Raw genomic sequence first — 27,879 nt, forward strand, 5'->3', positions numbered from 1 at the left:
CGCGTTACAGTGTTAGCAACTGCTATTTTTTTTATGTTGTACCCTACTATGAAAGTGGTTATGTCGAAGGGTGGTGATGTGAAGATTCCGGGCAAAATATTTGGTGCCAATCGGATCATTGGTTAATTTTTTGGCATCAAGACGAGAGCTTTGGAGTTAATCGAAATCTGATCAATAATAACAAATTATAGAAACGCCAGTATTTACGGAAAATGAATTAACGTGCATTAGAGTGAATTAAGGTGAACTAATTATAAATTAAGATGGATTAATGTGGCTATAACGTGACCGTACATTGACCAACCGCCTATCACCTTCTAATTACGACTATGCATCACTGCAAAGGGTTCATGAATATAAATATCTTGGCGTCGTTTTTTCTCACAATATGCAATGGTCAAAACACATCGATTACATCACAGCTAAAGCTCTTAAAAAGGTAGGTTACTTGCGGCGCACAGTACGTGATGCTCCCAAAGAAGCAAAATTGTTCATGTACAAAACTCTAATTCGCCCTATTCTTGAATATGCTTCTAATGTCTGGAATCCATACAAGCAATGTGAAATTGATCAAGTAGAATCTGTGCAACGTAAAGCTGTAAGATTTATTTTTCGCCGCTACGACTTTCATTTTTCACCCTCATCTGCGATGTCTTCCCTAAACTTAAGCCCGCTTGCATCCCGCCGAAAAACTGAGTCCTTAAAACTTCTTCACTTCATAGTCCATTCTGCTAATTGCCTTTCAGAGGGTAAGCATATCTCGTTTTCAAAACCATCTGCAACCAGGAGCCATCACGATCTTAATATCCAACCTTTGTTTGCCCGCACTAACGTTTTCAAATAGTTTTTTTCCGCGCACTGTGTAGAGTTGGAATTCTTTGGATGGCAACATTCGTGCACTATCAATCTCTGATTTTGCGTCGGGAATTGAGTCGTAGCATTGTATGTTGTTTTTCTAGCGTTTATATTTGTAATGCTTGTAATGTACTCTTGTATGCGTGGAATTGTTCCACATTTTTGTACCCACTGCTGCTATATCCCCTAAAATGGAGCTGCAGTATTTTCAAATAACTAAAATAAATAAATAAAATGAATTAAAGGTGAATTAGAGCAAACCAGTTGTGAAGAAATTGAAAAATTATACACAAATAAATGAATCAGTAGCAAATAAATGAATTAACTGTGAATGAAATCCATTGATTGTGGATTATTTGTGTCAAAATTGTGTTTTAAGAGAATTAAGTGTGAATGAAATGCGAATTAATTATACATAAATTTGCATTAACAGTGGTTTAAAGCGAATTAAGTGATCTAATTGCCAGACGCGACGTTACAATTTACACAGAGGCCAAGAGGAGCAATCAGAGGCGCGCTTTCGCATTACTCCAATACGGTTTCTGCAGTGCCCTCCAACGTTTTTATTCAGGTGGTCGTAAAATGGTCTATATCAGATCGGAGGCGTATGTCATTTGCCCGAGAAAAAAAAAGAGCTATGAAAAGTAATGTTTTGTTTGGATGAGGTGATATGACAGGGCTTACCCCTATGCATATTATTAAGTTATTTTCTTCGCTTCTGTATAGACGCTCATCGTTACATAAACGCCCTTCGGGAAATATACGTTCCTCGCATGACTTGGGCCGGCCCAGAGAAACAAATTACACCACTTATCGTTTTAAATCATGTTTTTTCTTACCTTGAACTAGCCTGATGCACATAACCCTTCAAATCATTCTTTTAAGAAAGTTGTGGTATAATTCATACTGCGCCTGTGTTACCCCACTGCAGAAATGCACGAATGTTGGACCATACTGGGTTGCCACGCATAAACTCCATGCACCCGACTGATTACGGTCCTCCTCCGTGACGCCACCAAGAACAGCAAGTATCCTTTAACTCGACCACAACACGCATATGCTTCAGCTCGACCATTTTTCCACAGTGGGTGCGTCATAAGGTGTTCGACAAGGATCTGTTCTAGGACTTCTTCTCTTGCTTTATGTTAATGACCTGCCTTTTTAACATATGTACAAAAATTCGCTTGTATGCTGACGATTGCGGGCTCTACCACACCATCACTTCCGTTCAGGACCATCTCAAACATGTGGCCCGCAGAGCTGTGGCTTAGGACCGCCAGCCCTTAAAGTTTCATCCTGTATTACGAAAGCGCGCCAACTTCAGGAGTCAATATCACAACCAGACTTGTTTCCCAGCTGAGAGCGGGCAAAACGGTACGTCCGAAGACGTACGTCAACAGCCTTCAAGAGCGCACGACGAGCAAGATTCCGGAGAACCCTCTTTCTTTATGTCGCCCCTCCGCGCCCCTAATGCGAAGAATGAACCCATTCCCCAACATCCCTTAAAAAAAAAGAGCCCGCTCCCTGAGACACGGGAACACAGCCCTGTTCCTCCCTTTCCTTCGTAGCCTTCGCTGGAGAGCCACAGAAAGATGTCCGGGAGCGGACAATTTCCACATCAGAGTGAAAACTCTGGTGTGTAATCTGGAACGCAGTAACGCATCCATTCATTTTGATCAATTCATCCTTTATTCCGCCCCCCCCCCCCCACACACACACACAAAGCTAAATGGTCTCCTGGGCTAAAACCTGATAAAGCAGGTTGGCGTGGCCCAGGAGACCGTTACATGACCTTTATCCCGTTTTTTTCTACCTTTGCCCTTATTCTTGACAATGAGTCGCTAACTTTCGTCTTTTACGGAGTGTGCCGTAATGTAGTGCTAAAAAAAGGCGCGCATGATGCAGTTCCGAGCAGCCACAGCACAGGTAATCGTGAACTGAGCCATTAGCCGTCTTCCGGGGCACTCGAGAAACAATAAACCATTGCTCCACGGTGGACACACAAATTGTGCAGTGCCATTTGGTTACTTTTGAGGAGAAACTCCGTTACTGGTTCTTTGCGAGTTCATTGTTCGAAAGCGCCTCCCATTGCTATCGCAATCACCTGACCTTCGAGCCCGTTCGGTGTGCGCGCCGGGCGCGAGGCGAAAAGAAGACTTAATGCTTATCGGTGGCGGTTCCGCCGCGCTGCTGTTCTTCAAAAAGGCCGTATCAATCTTCCTGCGACGCTTAAATGCTGCCTGACAAGCCGGGAAGTCGCAAGGGAGATCGGGAACCTGGATCCGCCTCATCAGAGCGCCGCCGCCAGAGACGCGGTCCCGGCGGTCGAGACCAAGGCGACACCCGTTTCCCAGACATCCCTGGAAGCCCCTCGCGGAACCATCCGGGCAGCGACAGTGCACCCAGCCGTGCCCAACCGGCATTCCATCAAAGACGTCAGCAAGGTAGGCCGTTCCAGCTGGAAGATGACGACATTTGGTGCCAAGGTCATATTCTGAGTCTTCAAGGATTTAGCGAGGCTCAGATTATTTTCCACCGGGGGTGTTCTATTTGGACCGCGCACATAGACTTGGAGAGCCGTATTAAGGTTGCTATGAGGCAAAATGAGGTATCCGCTCTAGGAATAGAGCATTCTTTTGTTCTAAGGGTACGTTAACTTCTACAACATACGCGCAGTCTAGAGGGGTCCCGCAAGGCTCCGTTTTTTCGCCATTCTTGCTTAACATACTAATGCGTGTATTCCTATCCTCCCAGCTATCAAAGTTTATCATGCGGATGATATTGGTTTTTTCGCTTCTGCCAAAGACATTCATATCCTGTGCTAATTACTGCAAGAGTATTTAAATGCTCTGGAAGTTTGGCTAGAGAGCATGAAGTTAACTTTAAATGTCAACAACTGTGCCATCCTAGTTTTCCCACAGACAACCCCTCTTTATATCTTTCTGTCTTATCACTCTGTCCTGATCCGGCAAGTGGATTCAACAAAATACTTAGGTATAATATATGACCCGAATTTAGACTGGCGGCCACACATTAGAAGCATTGCGCTTAAGGGTGAGCGTGCCCTAGGCCGGTTGGTGAGGATCAGCAACAAAAAATTCGGTATGCGACGGGACACTCTACTCCTTCTTTATACAACCTATGTACGGCCAATACTTGAATTCGGCTCCGTTCTCGTTTCTGGGTGCCCAAAGTACAAGCGAGAACCCCTGTTTGTTATGGAGCGACGCGCTCTGCGCCTTTGCTTTGGTCTGCCTAAATCAGTGGCTAATGCTGTGTGATACTTGGAGGCGCGGATACCTGATATCAATTCGCTGTTGGAGCTTAGCACTGTGCGGACAGTTTTAAGGTGTTTGGAGGCTGTTCCTGGGTTGGCTAACCCTATATTTACAATGAACCCAACTCTTCTTTGGTGCTACCTGACCACGGTAAAGCTCCCTCAGGTGGTGTTATAATTCCTTGCTGTCAAATATTTCTGTGTCAATGAGATCTTTAATACTAGTCAACCGCAGGCGGGCTATACGGCAGTCTCCTTTGACAACACCATCCAACCTGCCCGCCAATGTGTTAAATGGGCTTATAGAGGAGTACCTAGAAAATTTCCCTAACCATATTGCCGTTTATACAGATGCTTCGCAGGAAAATGAAAAGGCGGCTATTGACATTTACTCAGGGGCTCTTGATTGGAGCTACTCATTTCGGGCCCCAGACTATACCCCTATTTTTGTAGCTGAGTTTCTGGCCATGGAGTTGGCCTTAATAAGGATTCTCTGCAGTATCACTCGGGTTATTATACTCTCAGACAACCTTTCTGTTATGACAGCGCTCGAAAATTCGAGGGATACTCCTATGAGCCGTTCCCTTCAATTTTTTATTCCTCCACATGTTACAGAAGTACGCTTTCACTGGGTCTCCGGGCACTGTGGCATTGTTTCTAATCAGAGAGCTGATTTTTTAGCAAAGTTTACCCTTGATGGACCTAGTGTCCCTTTCTTCCCAAATACTGTTTACTTGACTCTAGCACGCATTCAGCGATTCCAGCGTCTCCACTCCTTGAGCCTTGAGCCTCTCCTTGCTCCAACGGATTTTCAACACTTGACATTTCCTTGGAGTGTGCCAATGTGCAGTTCGAGGCAATGTGAGGTGTCCATGACCCGTTTGCGCTCCAGGATACCACGGCTAAATATTTATTTATGTCGATCGGGGTTTTGATATCCAACCTTTGTGAGTCTAGTGACGAAATTAAGTGTATAGAACATTTTTTCCTCTTCTGCCGGCGGCTCGCTGCACTCCGTAGAATTTACTTGCGAGATACCCCTCGCTTGGCTCGGGCTTCCTCTATGTATTCCGATTATCTTATCCTTCGGGGCAAGCGCGAAGGGATATGCCCTGAAACTAGTGTGCGATTATATCCACGATTATATAATTTCATCCGGTAGATTCTTCTGCTAGAATGTGAATTCACATCTGTTCCTTCTCCGTATTTTTTGTTTTGTACAAATTGCAGCTTTGTTTCCCAAAATTATCAAAATACTCCGTTCCCTGTACATGAGTGCGTTTGTAACCGCTATGCACCCTGGCCGATCCCCCGCCGTGGGTATCTGGCATTAAGCCTGAGGACATCATCCTCATCATCACCATGTTGCAATTTCTACTTGTTTCGTTTTTGTGATGCGTGTCATGAATTTCTCAAAGCAGCTACTGTACTGAGCCTTTATCGACATGTGGATGCGGCTCTACCTTTTTTTAACCGACAGGTCTTGGAGATGTTGTGTCATGTAGAGTCATATTAGGCTACTCGGGAGTGGACAATTTCCACACCAGAGTGGAAATCTCTGGTTTATTGCTTATTTTTCCAGAAAAGAACTGGATCGCCTTCTGGGCTAAGAGCTGTGACGGTGCAAGGAGCATAACATGGCCTTCAATCTTTTAGTCCAAGCTTGCCATGCATGCAATAGCACTTGATGGCTTGAGAACCCCCGCCGCCCCAACCCTGTTAACCAGTGCGAATTTCAGGCCTGTCTGACGCACGAAAATACCAAAAAAGGAGACATGGTCGCTTCCCTCCACAACCACCGTGTCGTGCACTCATCGGCAGGTGTCAAAAGCCACCATGTCCGACCAGCTGGCAATCGCAATGCGGACCCTGCTGGAGGCATCCATCCAGAAAGTGCCGATCCAGCCAGTCCCTCTGATGCGCCGTCGCCGGTGGGACGTGGCCACGCTGTGGCCGGGACCTCCAGTGGCGCTGCTGTCGTCGGGTCCTGTGCGTCACCGCGAGCACCGCCAGTGCCCGAGGGCGTCCACTCGGGAGCACTCAGCATTCAGTCTGCGCTGTCGAGCAGCCCGGGGGATCTCGAACAGCCGGCCCTCGGGCAGCCGCACGGCTTCCGCAGCAATCCATACTCTGGCCAAGATAGCATGCAATCGCCTCCGGTAAGCGCCATTGGAACCGGGTTCACCCACCTAGTGTAACAGAAGGGTTGGAGTTTTAGATTGCATGCCCAGAAGAAAGTTTACGCGTGTAGGTCGATATCTTCAATGAGCACACCCCCCACACACACACACCCGCAGGCACGCAAACACGCACGCACACGCGCGCACACACGCACACACACGCACACACACACACACACACACGCACACACACATGCCCGCACGCCCGCACACACACACGCACACAGGCACACACACACATACATGCACACACATACACACACACACGCACACATGCACATGACGCGCACGCACACGCGCACACATGCACACGCATATAGACACACACACGCAAGCACGCGCACACACACACACAGACGCACACACGCACACACACACATACACACACACGCGCACACACACATACACACACACACGGAAGCACGCACGCACACACACATACACACACTCACGCCCACACACACACACACAAACATGCAAGCACGTACGCACACATACACACACACGCATACACACGCGCCCGCACACACGCACACAATCAGGCACACACACATACACACGCGCACACACGCACACACGCACGCAGGCACGCGCGCACACATACACACACACACACACGCACACACACACACGCAAGCACGCATGCACGCACACACACGCACACACACGCACGCACACACACACACACACACGCACACACACACATACACAGACACCCACACACATACACACACAGATGCACGCACGCAGGCACGCGCGCGCACACAAACACACGCAAGCACGCACACACACACATACACACGCATGCGCGCACACACACACGCACGTACACACACACGGAAGCACACATGCACACACACTCACGCACGCACACACGCACACACACGCACAAGAACACACACACAAACACGCAAGCATGCACGCACACATACACACACACGCACACACACATACGCGCGCACACACACACGCACACACGCACGCAGGCACACACACATACACACACACGCACGCACACACGCACGCACACACACGCACACGCAAGCACGCACGCACACACACACACATACACACGCAAGCACACACGCACACACACAAACAGGCAAGCACGTACGCACACATACACACGCAAACACACGCGCGCGCACACACACACACACATGCACACGCACACACACGCACGCAGACACACACACATACACACACACACGCACGCACGCACACATGCACGCAAGCACGCACACACATACACACACATGCACACACGCACGCACGCACACGCACGCACGCACACACACACACACACGCACACACACACATGCACACACGCACACGCGCGCGCACACACACACACTCAAGCACGCATGCACACACACACGCACACACTCGCGCACGCATGCACACACACGCACATACACTCACACGCACACAAACACACACGCAAACAGTCATGCACACACACACACAATCACATACGCACGCACGCACGCACACACATTCACGCAGACAAACGCACGCACGCACGCACACTCACGCACGCACACACACACGCGCGCACGCGCGAACGCACATAGACGGACGGACGGACCGACCGACGACCGACCGACCGACCGACCGACCGACCGACCGACCGACCGACCGACCGACCGACGGACGGACGGACGGACGGACGGACGGACAGACAGACAGACAGACAGCTAAATGCGGGGATGGCTGCCATAAGTGCTAGTGCACAAAAGCGCCGTTGTTGTGTCCTTCGCGTGATGACTACGATGGATGTGGGATGGTTTATGAACGGCTCGTGAATCTACTTTATGCTGGTGCAAACAGCCGCGGCTATGGTGGGAGCAGTGGGAAGGAAAACGTCTCGACTTTGGTCGTGCCGGGATACCTAACGTCTGGCAAGTGAAGAGTCATTTATATATTTACTTAAACATACTGCAGGCCCTTTTCGGGCGGGAGTGTTTACAATGCGTCACTGATCAAACAGAGTAAAGACAAAAATTCAAAAATACAGAGATATTTTGTGACCCAAACACAAAAAGGGTAGGAGAGAATTCAACAGAAAAGCCCATTTTTTCGATATAATTAAGAAATAGTTCCACGGACGTACACTTCACCGCATCTTCAGGCAACTTATTCTAATATGATATAGGATCTGGAAACAGGGAGTGCTTGTGGATATTTACACGGCTGACTGGTTGACGAAGTGTTTTACTATGGTTAGTTCTAGACGAGTGTTTGAATGGCGGGTGTAAGTATTGTGAATTGGCTATTTTGAAGTGGCCGTGAAGAAGCTAATTTGGCGTGAATAGTTTGAATAGACAAACCTCACTGCTAGTTTTTGGATGCGCTCTAATTTGTTGATGAAATTTTTTTGATGGGGGCTCCAGACTATATCCGCATATTCTAGGGTAGGTCTTGTAAGAGTTTTACAGGCTTTAAGTTTAATATGGGCCGGCGTGTGACGGAGCTTTCTCCTTATATAATGTAATTTACCTTCACCTTTAGAACAAATGGATTTGATGTAGGGCTCCCTACGGAGGTTAGATCTTAGGATGAGTTCCAGATACTTCAGCTGATCATATTTTTTAACCTGTGTGTCACCAAGTGTGTGTAAAACTTAGAGGCTGCTTCTTATTAGTGAACGTGATGGTTTTGGTCTTATCTGCGCTAAGTTTCATTCCCCAGGTCATACACCGAGCGTGGATTGATTCTAGGGAATTGTTAAGGAGAATTTGATCGTCTGATATTTTTACAGCTATATATACGACACAATCGTCTGCAAAAAGGCGAAGCTGGATCGATGAACTAACACAGGAATGAATATCATTTATGTAAATGAGGAACAAAAGAGGCACAAGAACTGATCCCTGGGGTACACCCGAATACACATCCAGGTTCTGCGAAACGTATTCACCTATTTTAACTCATTGTTTTCTGTTCTGCAAATAGCAGGAAATCCATAACACAATGTTGCGATCAATGCCAAAAGAGTAATTTTGTTATAAGGTAATCGTGAGGAACAGCATCGAACGCTTTAGAGAAGTCTAATTATATAGCATCTGTCTGGTAGCCTTCATTAATTGTGTTAGCGATGTCATGAGTAATTTCAGCTAGCTGCGTTACCGCTGAAAGCCCTGTTCTGAAACCATGCTGTTTTTCATAAATGAGGTTATTATTTTCTAGATATGAGATTATCGCTTTAAAAATAATGTGTTCCATCATTTTACTACTAGTGCTTGTTAACTATATCGGACGATAATTATTCAGTTCAGCCTTAGTCGCTTTGGGACGTTACACCCCATAAACCAACCAAACCAAAACCATAACAGAACTAATCATTACTGAAGCTGGAATCCTTTCTCTTTCACAAACACTTGACACAAAAAAATCTACGGGTCCTGATTCCATCTCAAACACATTTTTAGCCCGATACGCTGACTGGGTGTCTAAATACCTGCATAAAATTTACACAGCATCTTTACAAACACTCGTAATTCCAGATGACTGGCGCTGTGCTAAAATAATTCCCATACAGAAATCGGGTTCTAAAACTGGTTTGGTTTGGACTAAGGCTATGAGAGACGCCGTAGTGGAGGGCTCCGGAAATTTCGACCACCTGGGGTTCTCTAACGTGCACTGACATCGCACAGAACACGGGCCTCTAGAATTTCTCCCCCAAAGAAATTCTAGCCGCCGCGGCCGGGATCGAACCCCCGTCTTTTGGGTCAGCAGCAGAGCACCGTAACCGCTGAGCCACCGCGGCGGCAGTTCTGTTATGGGTTTTTTGATTGTGTATGTGGGTATAGAGCGTGAGAGGCTGTTCTGGTGAAAACGGACTAAAAAAAACTTAATGAATTCATTTGCAATATCATTAGGTTTACTTAGTGTGTCTGAAATCTGTAATGATAGAATTAGTTGACCGCTCTTCAGATAAGTAGCGCCAAAACTTATGAGGGTTGTGGGCCACGAAGGAAGGCAGCGTCAAATCAAAGAAGCGAGTTTTTGCATCTCGGACTTTGCTCTGTAAGAAGTCAACAAGACTTGCAATGTCATTCTTGTTTACTTCACAAAAACACCCCAAACGTGCGCACTTTGTGTCAATATCGATGACCTGATCACCGATGGTTGTGCGCAAAAGTGCTTACTGCTGCTCAGCAAACCAACATTCGTGATCGGCGTTTCCATGTGTCCCAGCGTTTTTCTTACGGCCACATCCTTACTTTCCAGGACCCAAAGAAGCTGAACTCGCGGCTCAGGCTTGCTGTGGGCGTGCTTGGGACTACTGTCTTCCTGGCGCTTGTGGCCTTTGCGATCGTCTCGCTTGCATGGCACTCTCCAACGCGCTCGTGGAACTCGTGCACGACGCACGCCTGCCTCGCCTACTCGACCAGGCTCCTCGCCTCCATCAACGAATCGGTGAACCCGTGCCAGAGCTTCACGCACTTTGTCTGTGACGGCTGGCGGCAGAAAAACCGACACGATGTTTGGAAAGACCAGTTCATTTCAATGTTGGACAAGGTGACCGCGTCGCTGAAGAGCGTAGACGTGCCCACGTCGGGACAAAGCATGGAGCAGCGGGCCGCCCTCATGTACAGGAGCTGCGTCGATGTGTTCGAAGGGGAGAGAGACGAGCTGCCAGCCGTGAAGGATGCGCTGGCTGAGGCAGGCATCGTGTGGCCGAAGCCTTCCAAGGGCGCAGACGTGTTGTACACGCTCCTCTGCAGCTCTCTCAAGCTGGGATGGGACGTGCTCCTCGACTTCGACGTGGCGCCCGGTGACGGTGTGATCAAGCTACTTCCTGGCAAGTTCCTGTACTTCGTAATCAAGAGGTATACGCACTTTACGACGGGCACGAATGAAGCTTACTTTGAGTTCCTGAAAGAACGCTTTCAATTTGAAGGCGAGGATAACGTCACGTACCAGGACACCCACGCGTCCGTCGATGAAGCCCTGGATTACCTATCTGAAGCTCATTACGAAATACCTGGTGAGCATAGCGCTGAGAGCTTTTTTAACACGGCTGAGCTTGGCCTCGCCGAAGTGAACTGGATGGCGGCCCTTCTAAAACTTCACATCAAAATGAACGGTAGTCTCACGCTGACGACCACGTCTCCCCATTATCTGGCGCGAGTGTTGAACCTGTGGTTGCTGAACGCCTCAGACTCATTCCATACATTGCTCTCTTGGTGCACCGTTCAAGTGGCTGCCCTTTTCGCGAATAAAGACTTAATTTTCAACTATTACAACAGTGACTACACGGCGACACGAGTCTATCACAGGGTATTCTGCGTCACGAGAGCAATGTCCTTCTCCGGGAACACACTGTTCAACAAATACAACGCTGAAGTCCTCCAAGGCGAAGCGCTGAATTTCGCAAAAAATATGGTTCTCTCCGTGGCAACCGCTTTTTCCGCCGTCTTTCCAACTGGACGCACTTTGACGAAGGCATCACCGTGGTCAACAATTGGAGCTCTACAGAAACGGTCTTCCGGAACATCGAGCACACCGGAGAGGACGAAATCCCGGCTACAGATCAGATTCCTGACTTGAATAATTCGTTCGTGAGGAACTGGCAACAGTCGGTGCATGTCAGAAGGGCAGCAAAATTAGAGTATGTGTTGCACTTTATGCTCGAGTTGGAGGTGAGCATCGTGTCCTACGACGAGTGACAGTTCGAGCTGATGAATTACGCTCTATCCTTCCCCCTATTTGATTCGCAGCTGCCTTCGTCTTTAAACTACGGCGGCCTCGGAGCTGAGGTCGCCGTGGCTCTGGGGAGCTTGTGCTTTTCCGCCTACTACGAAAGCAACGCTTCGCTCATTGAGCCTCTGATAGACTGCATGAAATCAGGCACGTCTGGCAACGTCGTTTACCTAGAGTATTACGCAAAACAAGTGGTCGGCTATGGCGCTCTTGTGGATGCCTACGATGCCGAAGAGAAGGCTTTGGACAACAGCGTCTTCGGTTTGGAGAAGTACAGCGGATTACAGATGTTCTTCATCTCGCTGTGTTACGTCAATTGCTATGACAGCTCTCAAACTACAGACGCCGACTCGATCTGCACTCTCGCTCTCCGGTACGTGCCCCAGTTTGCCAAGGCTTTTCAATGCGCTCCCGGGGACCCGATGAATCCCACCGAGCAGTGCAAACTGTTTTGAGGTTTGTTTCTGTTCGTGATTCGACTTTTTGTTTGCGCCTGATTCCTGCGTTACCGCGGTGTGTGCATTGGGGATGTGGCTAAAACTGTTTATAGATACTGAACATGTGTTTAGAGAACTATGGAAATCGCGATAGTAGAAGGCGTCATCTTCTTTGTGTATATGTCGAGAGCCATTAGCTTGCTTGTACTGGCGTATAATTTGGAGGATGAGACCAATGTATGCTGAAGCGATCATATAAGTGTTTAAATACTGTCGAACAATTTGATCTCATTGCGCCTCGAGCGGATACAAGAAATGTATGGTGGTCTATCGGACCGGCCAAGCCTGATGCCGTTTTGGCAGTGGTCAAGACCGGGAACTTCCAATTAGAATCCGCGCCTTTAAAAATGCTACTCCAACTTTGCTGTCGCAGGTGGTGGCGAATTTTTGATCTAGATATCTCTGGGTATTTGGAGGGTGCTCGCCGCATACAGTACGCTTGGTTCCAAGGGGTCGCCACAAGACTTGTACGAACTTGTCGTTGTATCTGATCCCGAAATGTCAGAACCTTGCTGTAGTTCAGGCTTCCATTTCGAACCATGGTGTCCAGAAAGACATCGCAAATGCTTTTCCTGAGCATTATAAGGCGCTACTAGCGCTTCCGGATATGAAGTTGGACACCTTTAGCGGGTACTTTGTCACGACTCCATGATGAGATCAAAGAAAGATTCAATGAGGCAATTCCCGGACGCGAAGTTGAACGCTCCGTTTGCAATTTAAAACTAATGAAGTTTCTGCGGCCTGAATGTTTGAGCAGGTGGTCTTGTATCACTGATAACTGCAGTTTTAATGACTGGTTCGATCTTTACGCGTTGACTTCTTTGGCGTCTGTATAGTCTGCACACACTTATGAACAGAGATGAAACTGAAATATTAAAACTTGAGACTTCGTATGGGCGATTATCTTTGGGAAACATTGTTTAATGAAAGTTTTAGCATCCGGACTACAGACAGTGATCCAGCAGGTTGGTAGTCCCCATCAGACAAGCAGGATGAAAGGACGATTCATTGTTACCAACATGCTTAAAGCGAGGTGATTGCTGGACGTTGTCTTGTGATGCTGCATGCGATGGAGTCGCCGTTCGCAAGTTGGATCCGGAAAGAGCGTTTGACTGCTTTGGACGTTGCCTTGTTTACAGTTATCCTTTACACAATGTAGAACCTACAGAACTGCAGAATGAACAAGGAAGGTGGCCATGCGGCAGTATAAATAGTTAAATATTTCAGTGCTCTCAAAGGAAGCTCTGGTAATTCAGGAAAGTATTTGGGCGAGGCGAAATTCTAGAGGCCTGTGTACTGTGCGATGTCAATGCACGTTAAAGAACAAGATGTTCGAAATTTCCGGAGCCCTTCACTATCACCACAAAATCCGGTGTCGAAGGCACCGGCAGGCCCCTGGCTCTGGCACGTCCTTGAGAGCAACCGAGGAGGCAGGTATGCCACCTAGGTCACGTGACTTTGCGGCGTCATCAGAAGCTGCCCATCGTATAGTGAGCAAGCTGCCCTCCGTCTCAGGTAGTGAACGAGGGCTTTTAAAGCTATCGCTTTAATACTGGCACTCGTTATGTATTTTTCTCAGTCGGACAGTTTAATGCGATACAATAACCGCCAGGTTTGTCCGTAATGAATTTTTCTGATTGGTCGAGAGGGCGGTGACGCATCAGCGCCGCCTGGTTTGAAAGTCGGAGGACTACATTCCATTGAATTATCATCATACGCAATTATACTAACCCGACCTTATCTTACACCTGTACGGCGGGATTTAGCACATTTGTAGCCGTCAGAAACGCAGCAGTGATTTTATGGTTTCGGAGCTCGTTGTTGTTGTTGTTCACCTTCTAGAATGGCGCATACCCACACAGGGGGATCGGCCAAGAAGAGGGGCTCGTAGCCTGCCGGGCGGCTCCATTTCTCGTCTTCTTCTACGTGTATCCGTTAGGCGCAACTTCATCACTGCAATGTGGCGAAGATAGCTTCTTCTGCCCATCGCCCTTGTTGTACGAAGCGGCCGTGCCGATCTAGCCATCAGCAATGACTCTTTGTGCCCACTCACTTTGCACCATGGTGAATGCGTTGGACACGCCGAGCCTGTTCGTTCCGATCACATTATTCTAGTGCCGCCTCTATCCCCACCTCCCCCCTTCCCCTACCCCTTCCAGAGAGGCATGGGAGACTGCCCTCCTCAACTGCTCCTCGCTTGAGTCCCAAAGGGCTCTAGTGAAACGGGCTAGAGACGGTTCATTGTAATGCAGTGTCCCGGACTAGGGACGCCGACCATGTAGCGGGGCCACTCTGTGGCTCCCAAACTCTATTTCAGAAATTAAAAGTTTTCACCACCACCCCGTGTGCCACCACAGTCCCCGACAGCCTCAATGCCATCAGCCCGCCTCGTTACTTGGCCGCCTCATCACTGCCTTCACCACTTCCGTTGACAACGCCCTTTCTCCTGATCGACGTGCCTAGCTCCTCGACTTGCTGCACAGATTCCGCACTTCTTTTGACGCCTTGCAACCGTCGTCGGCCACTCTGTCCTCAGTCGTCAGGCGCAGCACTTCGCTCTTCGTGACGGTCTCCTCTACAGACGCAATTATATGCCAGACGGTCTAAGTGGCTGCTTCTCTAACCCCGCACCCCCACCAAGGGTGCGGCGGGATTTAGCACTCTTGTAACCGTCAGAAACGCAGCAGTGATTTTCTGGTTCCAGAGCTCGTCGTCTGCACACCGGCAATACTTCTCGTCGTCTTCTGCGTCTAACCGTTCGGCGCAACTTCTTCACTACACGCCTTAATCCTCGCACTAGGGCCCTCAATTCGCTGTAATTCACAAAAAAATCTCAATTATTCCTAATTAATCCAACCACTATTCTGATCTAACCCACCCACTAATCCCCAATAATCCACCTTATTCAATTTTGTGGGTGGGCCTACTTGAAACATTTAGGGGGTTCTTTGGAATATTTTGGGGTGGGAAAACTTCCAGGGGCTCTCAAATTGTTATTTCATAATGGGGTTAAAAAAGCCGAAGTTTATTTTTTTTTGTTGTGACGCTGTGGCATGCGACGCAAGCACTGCACTGTTAGAGGTGCAGTGCTGGTACTTCTTTTGGTTCGCCAAATAGCTCATAGATTCCTCTCTTCGCGACGTTACCGTTACCGATGCGCCAAGTAAGGCTCGCTCGTTCAATGCCCAATATAGTATTCCCCATTGAAAATGTGCCAGGGTGTGTTAGTGGCGGGTTACGTTCTCTGAAGAGAGGTGAATTGTACAATCACATGTACAACGTTCTTTTCTCTGTTCCCTTATACAAAGACATCTACAGTGAGGGTCTTAAAGAGGATTCAAGTTTGTAATAGTATAAAAAAATTGCCGACAATTACATTACTTCCTAATGTGAAATTTGAGCGCAGCTCATCAGTTATTTCAGCTTTTTGATAGATTGAGGCAAAGAATTCGAGCAAGACATGTATGTACAGTTACAGACAACTTGTTACACGTAATGCTGACCTGATCTTAAGCGATTCAAAAACAGCCGTTCAAAATTTGGCGAGGAGCAGAATATCTGTCACAGCGGCGCGATTGCTGAATCGGACCGCGGGGCGAGGGACTACGGAGGCGGAAATTGTCTGGGCACCTGCACACTCTGGGAACCCTGGGAACGGGACGGCTCACATGAATGCTCGAGGTTTCGTCAGCCGAGTAGTTGAGCCGGACGTCCCGGGAAGGTTCATGAGAGATGGGCTGGTATCCTTTCATGACATTACTAATCATTTCAGACTTGAGCGGAGGATTTATCCACCCCCGGAGAAGTAATTGGTGAAGGCGCAGGAATGCGTCTGGCGACGATTGCAGACTAGATGTTTGTTTAACTCATACGTGTTGAGCAAAATCTACCCGGACATTCAGCCGGAGTGCAAATGGTGTCAGGAATTGGCAACCTATCACCACATATTATGGAGCTGCAGCAGCATAGCACCGCCACCGGCGGATATTATGCGTGATCCTTCCCTCCAGCAGTGGGAGGCCGTGTTGGCCAGCTCAGACCCGGTCATCCAGACCAGGGCCGTGGAGTGGGCCACCCAGGTCGCCGTCAGCCATGGGTTGATGGCCATCTAACACGGAATCGTCCACACATGCTCTCTGACGAAAATAAAGTTTTTCCATCGATCCATGGGGGCTTTAGAGAGAGCAGCGCAACAGCGCCTCGGTAGCGACGGCAGATGCAGCGCGGAGTGCCTACCGCCACGACCACCCGCCGGCTTGAAGTGGAGGCTCATCTGCGGTCGCTCTGAAGGTCAAACGTGCCTACCGCCGTGGCCACGCGAAGAGGCTGAGACCTGGCGTAATATTGCTTACGCAATAAAAGCACTTTCCCTATAAGTGGTCACTGCTGCCACGGCTGTGAAGTGCGTGCGTATGCTCGTCTGGTCTTTTTTTAGTGTAGCAACACTGACCAACGTGTACCGTAGCAACACCGACTCGGACATCACTGAGCACAGTAAGGGCAATTTGGAGCTCGAAGAGTTTTGTGGATGTGCCTGAAATGATAGGCCTCTTCGGCATGCGTTATGGTGCTTTGTTATACACATAAAAGGGGTTACAATGATTGGATATGATTTCTTTCGAGTTCCATTTAATTCTATTGTTATTGCCCGAAGTACTGTACCTTAAATACATTTCTGTTTCACTTCTCGGTAATGAATGAAGGCTAATGTAAAAGGACGCTAAAAGGCAGGCGCTAAACGACAGCAGTAAAATGAAAGGAAATAAATTAGACCATCTCTTCAACATGCAGACATCACAGAGCACATGGGTGCCTTTTGCATTCTTTTTAACGCATTAGTGTAAAGGGCCTTGTTACGCAGAGAACCCGGCGGTGTATCTGGAGTGCCGACAAAGTCCGGATTGGTCGAGAGGATCGTGACGTCACAGGTGGAGCTGCGGAATTGGTAACTAAATAAAATATTGCGTAAATTGTGATCATTAGGTCGCAACCTGACTCAAGCGTCGTTATGACAAGAATGTAATATTAAATGTGAAAATAAAATTAGGCTAGTCTCTGTGACGCTTGGATCACGAATCAGACACGCTCTACCCATAGGCCATCGGTGCACATTAGTTTAGTCTATAGGGTTTACGTCTCAACGCGACTCAAGCTATGAGGCACGCCGTAGTGAAGTGCTCCGGAAATTTCGACCACTTGGGGTTCTTTAACGTGCACTGACATTGCACAGTACACGGGCCTCTAGAATTCGTCAAAATTCTAGTTCGACTTTATTAAAGGGAGGTCCAGGCTGATGAAGGGACCCACTAAGGCTATAGCGTCATCCCTTTAAGCCAGAAGTAAATTTTCGCTGAATTTGTTTTTTATTTCTGCACTGCTGAATATTGCTCACTCGAATCCACACTCGACGCTTCAAACGAAAGTTTCTAGTACGCGCAAATACATGCGAAAATACGGTCGGTTCACTCTTGGTGACTGCTACGCTTGTTACGATCAGCACCTAGGTTACAACTGTCCTTAATTCCGTGGCTGCTGTCGTGTCATACGTGTGTTCCCTTCAAGCACTGACACGCCGAGAATGCCCGTGATAGGAGAAAAAGGCATAATTTATTCTAGAACATCATGTACACGTCGCCTATGAGCAGTCAGCGTCCATCGGATAGTTTTCGTGATTTAGTATTATCGATGAAGGTGCAACCAGGACGTTGTGAATATGTCTTGGTGAGCTGTTTTAACGAATTTCAGGGCAGGCACGAACTTTATGACAAGATGTGACCATGAAATTCACGGAGATGCGTACATGTATCATAGCTAATAAGACGAAATTCACGGCGATGCGTACATGGATCTGTTAGTTGATAATAAGGTGTGTGCCGAATTTCAGGGCAGGCACGAAGCTTATGAAAAGATGTAACCATGAAACTGATGCAGATGTCACCATGAAACTGATGCAGATGTGGCCATGCAATTCATGGAGATGCGTACATGTATCTGTTGGTTGGCAATATGGTGTGTGTCGAATTTCAGGGCAGGCACAAACATTATGACAAGATGTGACCTTGAAACTGATGCACATGTGACCATGAAATTCACCGAGAGGCGCACATGTATCTGTTAGTTGATAATAGGTTGTGTGTCGTGCGACTACTCGCAGCTGTAAGTTTCGAATGTGCAGAGTTAGTAGTGGATGTTTCGTGAGAGTGGTCGTCGTACTTGTGGCGGTTTGCATTGTGATATTGTGGGCGTCTTGGTTGCGTTTTGTTCTGCTTAGGTGACAGTGATTGTGAGTGCTGGCGTTCTTGTGAGCCCTGGTCGCACTGGTCTTAGAGGCCTTGTGGCCACTGACAAGAAGAACGGAATATGTGTCGCCGATGCCCGCCAGGGGGATCACGCAAGAACAGAAGCAGTGCCGCTTGAAGGGTAAATGCACAGGTAGCTCTACAGGAGAACGATCCCGATGGGAAGCACTGTCCATCCTTGCACATATCGATGTGGATGTAGCGTCGTCTGCAGGCGCATGTCGGAACAGACCAACACGAATCCCGCAGGAGGCTCAGATGTCACCCCGTGGAAAGGCTACGTGGACAACTTCGCAGTTACTGCGGGGAAACAAGCGACCTAGGATGAAAGGGCGTCACAAGTAGTACATTAGTATTGCCTCGGTTGTTAGAAACAAATGCAAACAGAGAGAGGAAACAAAGGTATGGATTTAATAAGAATTCCTGAGTGCAAAAGGTAGTGCAACATCTGGATATACGGCACATCCCCATTTTTCTTTGCGCCAATATACGATCAAATTCGCTGATTTAGCTGTGCCATATCGCCAAATGCGCGACAAATACACGCATGTATTGCACCCTGCGTCAAAGCAGACGGCGTTTTTTTTTTTACTAAATACAGTGATTTTGAATCTTATCGCGCATACGATAAATACAACCGCGCGCGTGAAGCTTCGTAAGGTTGTCATATTGTAAAACCTATATGAACTCGTTCACTGCGGCCGTGGTTTTCGGGGCCCTGTGTGTCGTGGCTCACCAATGGGGCATCCTTCGATTTTATTGGGTGCGACGGGAGCTACCAGTAAGCCTGCGGCGCACTTACTCTAACGGACATATAAAAGGGCAGTAGCAATCTGGCATGTGTGTTTTTCGCAGGTTCTTTGAACAACGTGAGCGCTTTCACAGCATCTTATCGGCACTTAGTATTCGCGCTGCACATCAGGAATACACGTGACCCAACGGTGACCCGCAGTGCAGCGTTTTAACACTTCAGTCAACCTGTCATCGTTTTGCTGGACGATTTGTTGATATACGAGGGGGTACCCAAAAGAAACCGGACTTATTTTTGTTTGAACTTATTTGTTCACATTTTCAGCACAGACCTTTAATATCCTTCAAAGTACTCTTAACTTACAATAATACGTTTGTCGAATCCTTCATTCCATTTTTCAATACATTGTTTAAATTCATCTTTTGTGATGCTTGACAGTCCCTCCGTCGTTTTTTTCTTCACCTCAGCAACATCAGCGAAACGCTTTCCATTCACCTGTCTTTTCATTCTACGAAAAAAAGAAAGAAGCACGTGGCAAGGTCGGGTGAGTATGAGGATTGTGGAACAGAGGTCATGTCATTTTTGGTCCGAATTTGTCGTAGAGACAGGGCTGTGTGAGCAGGGGCATTGCCATGGTGGAAAAACCAGTCACCCGTCTGCCACAAATCAGGCCGCTTCCACCGAACACTGTTGCCCAATCTTTTCAAAACATCCAAGCAGAAAGCCTGGTTAACTGTCTGACCCTGCGGAACAAATTCTGAATGGACGACTCCTCTCACGTCGAAAAAACAAATCAGCATTGCTTCGAGGTTTGGTTTCACCTGACGAGCTGTCTTGAGGCGAGGTGAATTTGAAGTTTTCCATTGGCATGACTGTTGCTTTGTTCAGAATTTAATTCAGGAACACTTGAGTTGTCCCCATAGCATCGTCCTTGAACGTCTTTCTGAATATTTCAAGAGTTTCCGTTCCACTTTTTCCGAGAAAAAATCAGAATTTCACCGCCGCACGCTGTTCACGAACATCAGCCATTGCAAAACGACGCTCACACAAAACAGTCGTCACTCTAAAACTCTGCCTGAACTAATATGACCTCCTTCAGCGATGGCACTCGGCTTACTGACTCTTAAATGTTCGTTCTATGCACTACTAGCGGCAAAACGCGGTACCACAGAAGCTGTGCCGATTAAAAAAATTAGTCCGGTTTCTTTTGGGTACCCCCTCGTATTTTTAATGCTAGGGCATTAGTACCCACATGTCGAAAAAAAAATTGTCCGGTGTCGGTGATCGTTTGAAGCCTTGCACCTGGACCGGCTGGAGCAACCGGCTGCTCCAGCAACCTAGTTGGGACACCTAGATCATGTGACGTCATCACAACCAGCCTACCGGATGTGGGCAAACCGACCACCGTGCCAGGTAACAGTTTAGTGATTTGTCACGATATGTTGCTCGGAAAGAGCAACCTGGGTCTCACAGGCCCCGCCAATGGCAGCAGCAGCAATCGCAGAGCAGCGTCGCTGCACCACTACGCCAGGAGTGGCTCGAGGACTCCCAGCGAGCTATGAATGTATAGTCGGGGGATAAACAACTCAGCATATATGGGCATTAAACCAGAAACACTATAGTGCCATGCCTTTCATCACCACCACCATTTGCCTGACTGTGACGACTAGAGCGCATAGCCCTCTCCCATATGTCACCAATTAACCCTGTCCTGTGAAACTTCTGGCGCCCCTGTTACGCTTGCCCTCTCTTGAAATCCACTTCGTTATCCTTAAGGACCATCGATTATCTAGCCTTCACATTACATGCGCTGTCCTAGCCCATTCCTTTCTCTAGATTTCGACTAGAATATCGTTAACCCGCGTTTGCTCCCAGATCCACTCCACCCTCTTGCAGTCTCTTAACGTTGCACCCATCGATTTCTTTCCAGAGCTCGCTGCGTTGTCCTTAACTTAATTTGGACCCTTTTTCCTCCCCGTTTCTGGCACACCGGTAAGATATAGTATACCGGTAAGATATAGTATACCGGTAAGATATAGCTGTTATAGACTTACCTCTTTAGGAAGAGGACCTGCAAAATGCACTCCACCCCATTGTTATTCTTCTAGTTATTTCGCATTATGATCCGGATCTGCGGTTACTACCTGCCCTAAGTAGATTTATTCCCTTACCACTTCCAGTACCTCGCTACCAGTTGTAAACTGCTGTGCCCTTCTGATACTGTTGAACATTACTCTGGTTTTCCTCATATTTTTAGACCCACCGTTCTGCTCTGCCTATAACTCATTGATCATGTTCTGAAGTTCATCTCCTGAGTACACTAGAACGTTAGAACGGTATACAGAAACAAACAGCCCATAAGACTGGCACATATTAACAGTTCATTTATTTCAAGATAAAAAGCGGATATCGTTGTGCGGGCTGACACATGGTCACGTCGTAGGACCACCAGCCGAGAGAAAGGTTCGGTTTTAATAATCTAGCACATGCTGATGACTGAAAAACTATCTCAAAATGATTTTTGGTTTATGTGATTTTAACGTACCAAAGCAGCTCAGGCTATGAGGGACTCTGCAGTAAAGGGCTCCAGAAATTTCCGACCACCTGGCGTTCTTTAACGGGCACTGACATCGCACAGTACACGGGCATCTAGCATTTCGCCTCCATCGAAATTCGACCGTCGCAGCCGGTGTCGAACTCGCATGTTTTGGGCCAGCAGCCGAGCGCCATAACCACAGAGCCAACACGGCGGCTGATAGATGAAAATGAATAATTCCTCTGCGCATAAGCAGCGCGAGAAACAGCAGAGGTGGCTGAATTTTTTGATGCGCCGGAAAACAAAGTTCCTCTCTTGTCGCACGCAGTGGTTGGTAGACCACTCGGGCATGTAGTTTTTTGTTCCGCTGGATACGGCTGCCATGACAACGACACGGCGCTCAATTTTTGGCTCTCCTCCGGTCGCCATTGGAGGAACAGGCGCTGAAGCCTGAATAAGCTGGACAGCGGTGTCTATGGAAGTTTCCTACACCCGTGGCGGGATTGCGTGCACATGCCACAAAGACGAGGCGTAGGATGAAGTCACCAGAGGACCGTTGGAGCGCAGCAAGCGGTAAAGCATGGATGAAGCCGTTCTTTCGTCAGATTTCGAAGCCGAACGGCGTGCAAGATGAACTGCACAACAACGAAAAGGACGCGAGTGCCAAAGCGAGTCAACTGATTCAAACGATATAAGGAGGCGGTAAGCTGAAGCAGAGTGTCAAAGACGGTATACCGGCATACGGGATGAGGAAACAGATGAAGAGGGCGAAATGCGAAGAACAGCGAGAAAGAAGATAGGAATGATGAAGTCGCCGGAGGAACGTGCAGTCGAGAGGCGTGTAGAACTGGCTTCAGAGAATGCCGAATAGTGGGAAAGGTGACTTAATTTGCAATCAGCAGCTCAGGCCGCGTACAGCAAAAGGAAAGCCGAGGAAAGACGGCAGGAACGTTTCGTGCAACTTGAGTTTTCAAGTTTATAAAAAACTGAACAAAGACCAAGCTAAATAACGACAGACATGTTAGCATACCTAAGTCACACTTTACTTAACCGTATAAATCGGGGGCAAATTTTGTCTTTTACTTGCTACTAATTTCTTTCAGGCAAAAGAATGTTACGCTACTAATTTACTGTTGGTCAACGTTATACATTAAAAGAAAAGCAAACATTCCCATAGGCTTTCCTCGGGTTCAAAGGCCATTAGCTTCCTTCATGTGTCGTCGGTAAAGAGTCACTCAATTCCATGCCATTGTCTGCTAAATAGCTTAACGAAGGCGTTCCGGGAGTCTCGATACTATATGAAGCATAAGAGGGTTCTCGCGCAACCCTCAGCATTTTATCACGTTCCACATGACACTTGCAGTACAACAGGATGTTCCTACGCCCACAGCCATGGTCGCGGGTTGCGATGGACAATACTCTCAGGATTAGGTTACATGCAACGTAAAACCCTCGAAAGTAGAACCATCGTTTTAGCTCAGTTGGGAGCGCATCGCTCTCGACATGCGGAGGTCGTGGATTCAGCTGATTTCTCTTACTCTATCTGAAAAGCTATCTTTTAGGTAAGAAATGGTGACGCTGCTAATTTCCCGTTGATCACCACCACAAACTAGCAACAATGAAAAAATTGCTCTGTCTCTCTCGGCATCATTGACTGTTGGCTTTCTTCTTTTGAATGGCCGTTATTCATGGCGTGTTACCCTGAACAGGGGTCTTTCAGGGATTTCAATTTCTCTTGCAGGCTTGTCATTAATTACGTATATTCTACGCATCTAAGACCCCTGGCAGGATGAATGGAAACTCACCGTCTTATTGTCGTGCTTGTAGTTGCGGTCGTGCCTGTCGAAGATGCGTAGCTGAGGTCCTGCACATTCGCAGGGGCCGGTCTTGTGGGCGTATTTGCAGTCGTCGTTGTTGGTGTGCAGGACTTCATATCTGCGGTTGTCGTATTTGATGCTGGTAATGAATTTTAGAGGGACAAGGGATACAGCGCCATGGTACAAGATTTTTCGATCTACCGAAGCTGGGTTCAAACGCCCATTTTCCGAATCTGTCATTCCTTGTGTCAAACTGTAAGGTAGAAAGTAACGCCACAAAAAATGGTTGCAGAAAGCTCCCGCCAGCATATGGTTATGGCCTTCATAAACGAATTGAGGAAAAAAAATAGGAACGAAACGCCCAAAGAAGATTTCTACATAAAATCCGATGCGAAAAAAATCTGAGGGTGAAGAAAAGGAAAAGGGGCAGAAGGGCGAGGCAAGCATGCCAGAATAGCCTCGGTAAAAGATGAATGAGGCAGGGAAGTTGTCTGTTTTGCCCAAGAACTTTAGCGCTTGATGGTTACTGGGACATGGCGCAATCTATGAAGGGAGGAAGAAAGGAGGACACTGTAAAAGGCAGAAAAGAAAAGTACCGGAGGAAAGAAAGAGGATAGGGTGTGCATAAAAGAACGGATATAGAAGAAATTAGCGCGTGACGAAACAGGTAGGAGAAATGCAGGACTGTGAAAAGCGGCAAGAACGGGCCTATACCAAGAGAAAAGACTAATCCTGCGTGCAGGGAGCAAGGAAGGGAGTGGGAAAAAGGGGCAAAGATTAACCCGTGCCGAACAAAAGGGGACTAAACCCCCATGCCTTGGTAGCAGAGGCAGGGCAAGAGCCCACCAAAACTGGCCATTTGGTGCCCCCGTCTACGGCCGACATGATAGGAAGAAGTCCCATGAGAGAAGAAAGGCGCCGATTGGGCATAGGGAAGGAAAGTGAACGAACAAGCTGTGGGAAGAGGGCAGAAATGCGGAACCCAGTTCATATTAAAAAAGCACGGAAAGGACCTGTGGAGAACTGTGTCAAAGCTTCCGCTCGTCAAACTAGGTTCAAGCCATCCTTAATCCAGCCTAACATTTTTATCCGGATATCCCGGATGATCCTTGGCAGGAGAGCATATTCCCAGTGAAGTATCGGCATCGCCTTTGCAGTTTGTGGCAGCGGTTGTCGGGGTATGATAGCTGTTCTTGTTATTGGTCATTGCAGTGGTCGAAGCTCTCCTTGCACGTTCTCCACGGCCGCTCCAGTAGACCCACCGTTAGTGGATATGGTTGGTGTGCATGCATGTATGTTTTGGGAGTTTCTTTCTGCTGACCTGATGTTCGTAGTAGTTGTGACTTTGGTGCTGTGGTTTTCGTTGTAGTGGTTGGACAGATGGCCACTCTGAAGAATAACTGCTGGGGCGTGTATTCGTGGGGGTGTAGGTTCAGTGTACAGAGGCTGCTTTTCGTGTTTCGGGGAGTGTAGGTGTTTGCCGGCATGAGGAACAACATGAGCGCCGTCTAGCAGAAAGTAGACAAATCTGTTGGGCTGAAATTGCCGCTGGCAAGAGGAACAGGAGAAATGCCGTTCGAGACAAGATGTACACGATGAGCTATCGTAAACCGTTTGGAAGCTTTTCCTGCATTTAATCCGTAGGTACAGTGTGACTGCACTGTTCGGCAGACTTTTTCAAGTGACCAGGAGCCGTAGGTGAGCAAACCATGTTTTCTTGCCATGTTTCGTTTCCGATAGCCATGGCGATGGGGAGCCGTCGAGAAAAATTGATCTTGTTGGGTGAAAACTGACGTTATGAGAGGCGTTGTAACAGAGGGCTTGCGTATAATTTAGGCACACCTGCGGTTCTTTACTGTATGTTCGAATACCATTTTTCCTTGCCGTCCAGCACTGAAATGCGGCCGCTGAGTCAGGCTTTAGGATCTGAACGACATAGTCACGGAGCCACGGAGACAGGCTGTCGCGCACTTGTGGACCTGCCTGCATGCATGATATACGTGAATGTGGGTGGTGTGGTTGTTTTCATTGTGGCTGTAGAGTTCAACTCGTAGAAATGTGGGTTATAGTCGCGATTATCGCACCGTGGTGTACTTATCAGTACGTTGCGGTTGTTGTTTGCCCCTATGGTAGCAGTAGTTTGTTCGTTGTAGCCCGAGTTAAAATCTAGATCACTTCACTGCGGTCATCTGATCTGTGGTTCTGAATTCTTGAGATTAGCGCTTTGCTGGTATTAGCGTGGCAGATGTGCAGCTATCATGGCCGTTGTACTTGTGTTTTGTGTGAGTTGTACGCCGGATGGTGGCGCCACTAGCATGAGGAAAGGCAGCAGCGCCACTAGCAGAGACTAGCAGAGACGAACAGCATCGTTGCTGGACGGCATGAGAAACAGTAGCAGTGCACACTTCGAAGCGACGCATACGGAGCTGCAAGGTGGCCATGCTCGGCACAGAGCATGTATGGCTAATGTCTCCGTTTGTGGACAGATGTCGCCTCTGCCCTGGCGGCAGCAGAAGAGGCGTAGACGAAGGTGCTCACGACTACCGATAGGCGTTGCTGGCCTGCGTCCACGCTCCAGAAGTCAGCACAAGCAGGCGGAACTCACTTGCCGTCCGTTCCATGGCACGACGACGTTCCGTGGCCACCGAGACGAAACGCTCCGAAGAGAGCTGCCAAGATTAATCGCTCGGCATGTGGGTAGATGTCGCCACCGTCTTTATGGAGGCACTGGAGGAGATGCTGCTTCCACGCTCGAGAAGCCTGCACGGCAAGAGCGCCGCTGCTTTGATGCACTCATGGAAATTCACGTGAAACTGAAAAGGAAATGCATTTTTCATCATCTACACTGTCGCTCTAAAATGAACAAAGTAGAGATTGCGAGTGAGTTACCGGCGCACGTGAATACATTCTCTACGCAGTCGCTGTATAAAGTAGGTGTCATAGCAGTCTCCTTAGAGCTTATTTCATGGCTGATTACAGACAGGCCATCCTAAACAGTGCAACAGCTTCGATACTGAGAGCAGAAATGGTAGAAAAAATACCTGCGCGGGTGGCAGCTTCCGATTCAGGATCTAAAGCATGGTGGCAAGCTGGTAACGACTAACAATGAGTAAGTTTATATTCTGAAATAACGCTCTGCTCTTAACTGACATGGTAAAATTATAGAACGGGACCATGCAACCATTGTTGAGACCGTACATCAGGTGCGTCAGTAGTAATGTGCTTGCACAATGAAATGAAGCTGTATGCTTCAAATTCAGGAATAAAAACAGAACTCTATGAACGTTAAATTTCTCGCGAAGGCCCACGCGGCGGCGTCGCGCAAAATATTTTGCGTTTGCTTCGTTGTTAGATCCTGCAACCACAGAGAATTTACTTCGTCGTACGAGGGGAGGGAGCGCGCAGTGCACCCCTGGCGCACGCCTTGTACAGGGCGTTTCCCCTATGTCTTTAAAGATAGGCTTGTCAAGTTAGAACAGCGGTTTTTTCGGGATAGCTTTTCTAGCGATGTAGTACATCAAACACAGCTAAGATGTGCTCACTATCAGGCTTCTTAATGAATTAATATTGAATAGTTCACTTTGTAACTATTGTAACTGTGGCCCGCCGTAACTAATATCCGTATGAGGTCTTAGAACTTCGAAAATGTGTTTACCCTCAGCGCTGTCGCCTCAGAAATTTTGGCTATTTCTACGAGTTACATCCACTGGAGAGGTCGGTTTGGTTGCAAGCTTCTCGAAAGGACCGGCATTTAGGTGAGAGGTAGCCAAAATTTGTCGGACCACAGCACCGAGGGTGACCGCGTTTTCGAAATTCTAAAAACTGATATGGATATTAGTTACGGTGTGCTGCACGGATTTTAATAATTAAGGAGCATAATAGTAATAGTTAAAAAGTTAACTATTCAATAATAGTTAACCAGCCTGCTAGTTAGCACGTCTTATTTGCATTCTGATAT

The 27,879-nt window shown here is 47.8% G+C and overlaps 1 protein-coding gene across 6 annotated transcripts in view; it reads right to left on the reverse strand.

Moving 5' to 3' along the window:
• Window positions 1-4,707: 4,707 nt before the first annotated feature.
• LOC149336191 (uncharacterized) overlaps window positions 4,708-27,879 on the reverse strand; it is a 416,214-nt gene continuing 393,042 nt past the window's right edge. For 3 of the 6 annotated variants that reach the window (XR_016284200.1, XR_016284214.1, XR_016284213.1), the window contains exons 10-11: window positions 23,910-26,681; window positions 18,107-19,136 (exon numbers count right to left, since the gene is read on the reverse strand). The gene's annotated coding sequence lies outside the window, so the exon portion shown is untranslated. Of the gene's footprint in view, window positions 6,322-18,106; window positions 19,137-23,909; window positions 26,682-27,879 lie in introns of those variants that run through there. The other 3 variants (XR_016284203.1, XR_016284201.1, XR_016284202.1) reach the window with 3 other exon arrangements.

Source organism: Amblyomma mixtum, chromosome 7 (assembly GCF_055824585.1).
Source record: "Amblyomma mixtum isolate Tamu chromosome 7, ASM5582458v1, whole genome shotgun sequence".
In the NCBI taxonomy this organism is placed as follows: Eukaryota; Metazoa; Arthropoda; class Arachnida; order Ixodida; family Ixodidae; genus Amblyomma; species Amblyomma mixtum.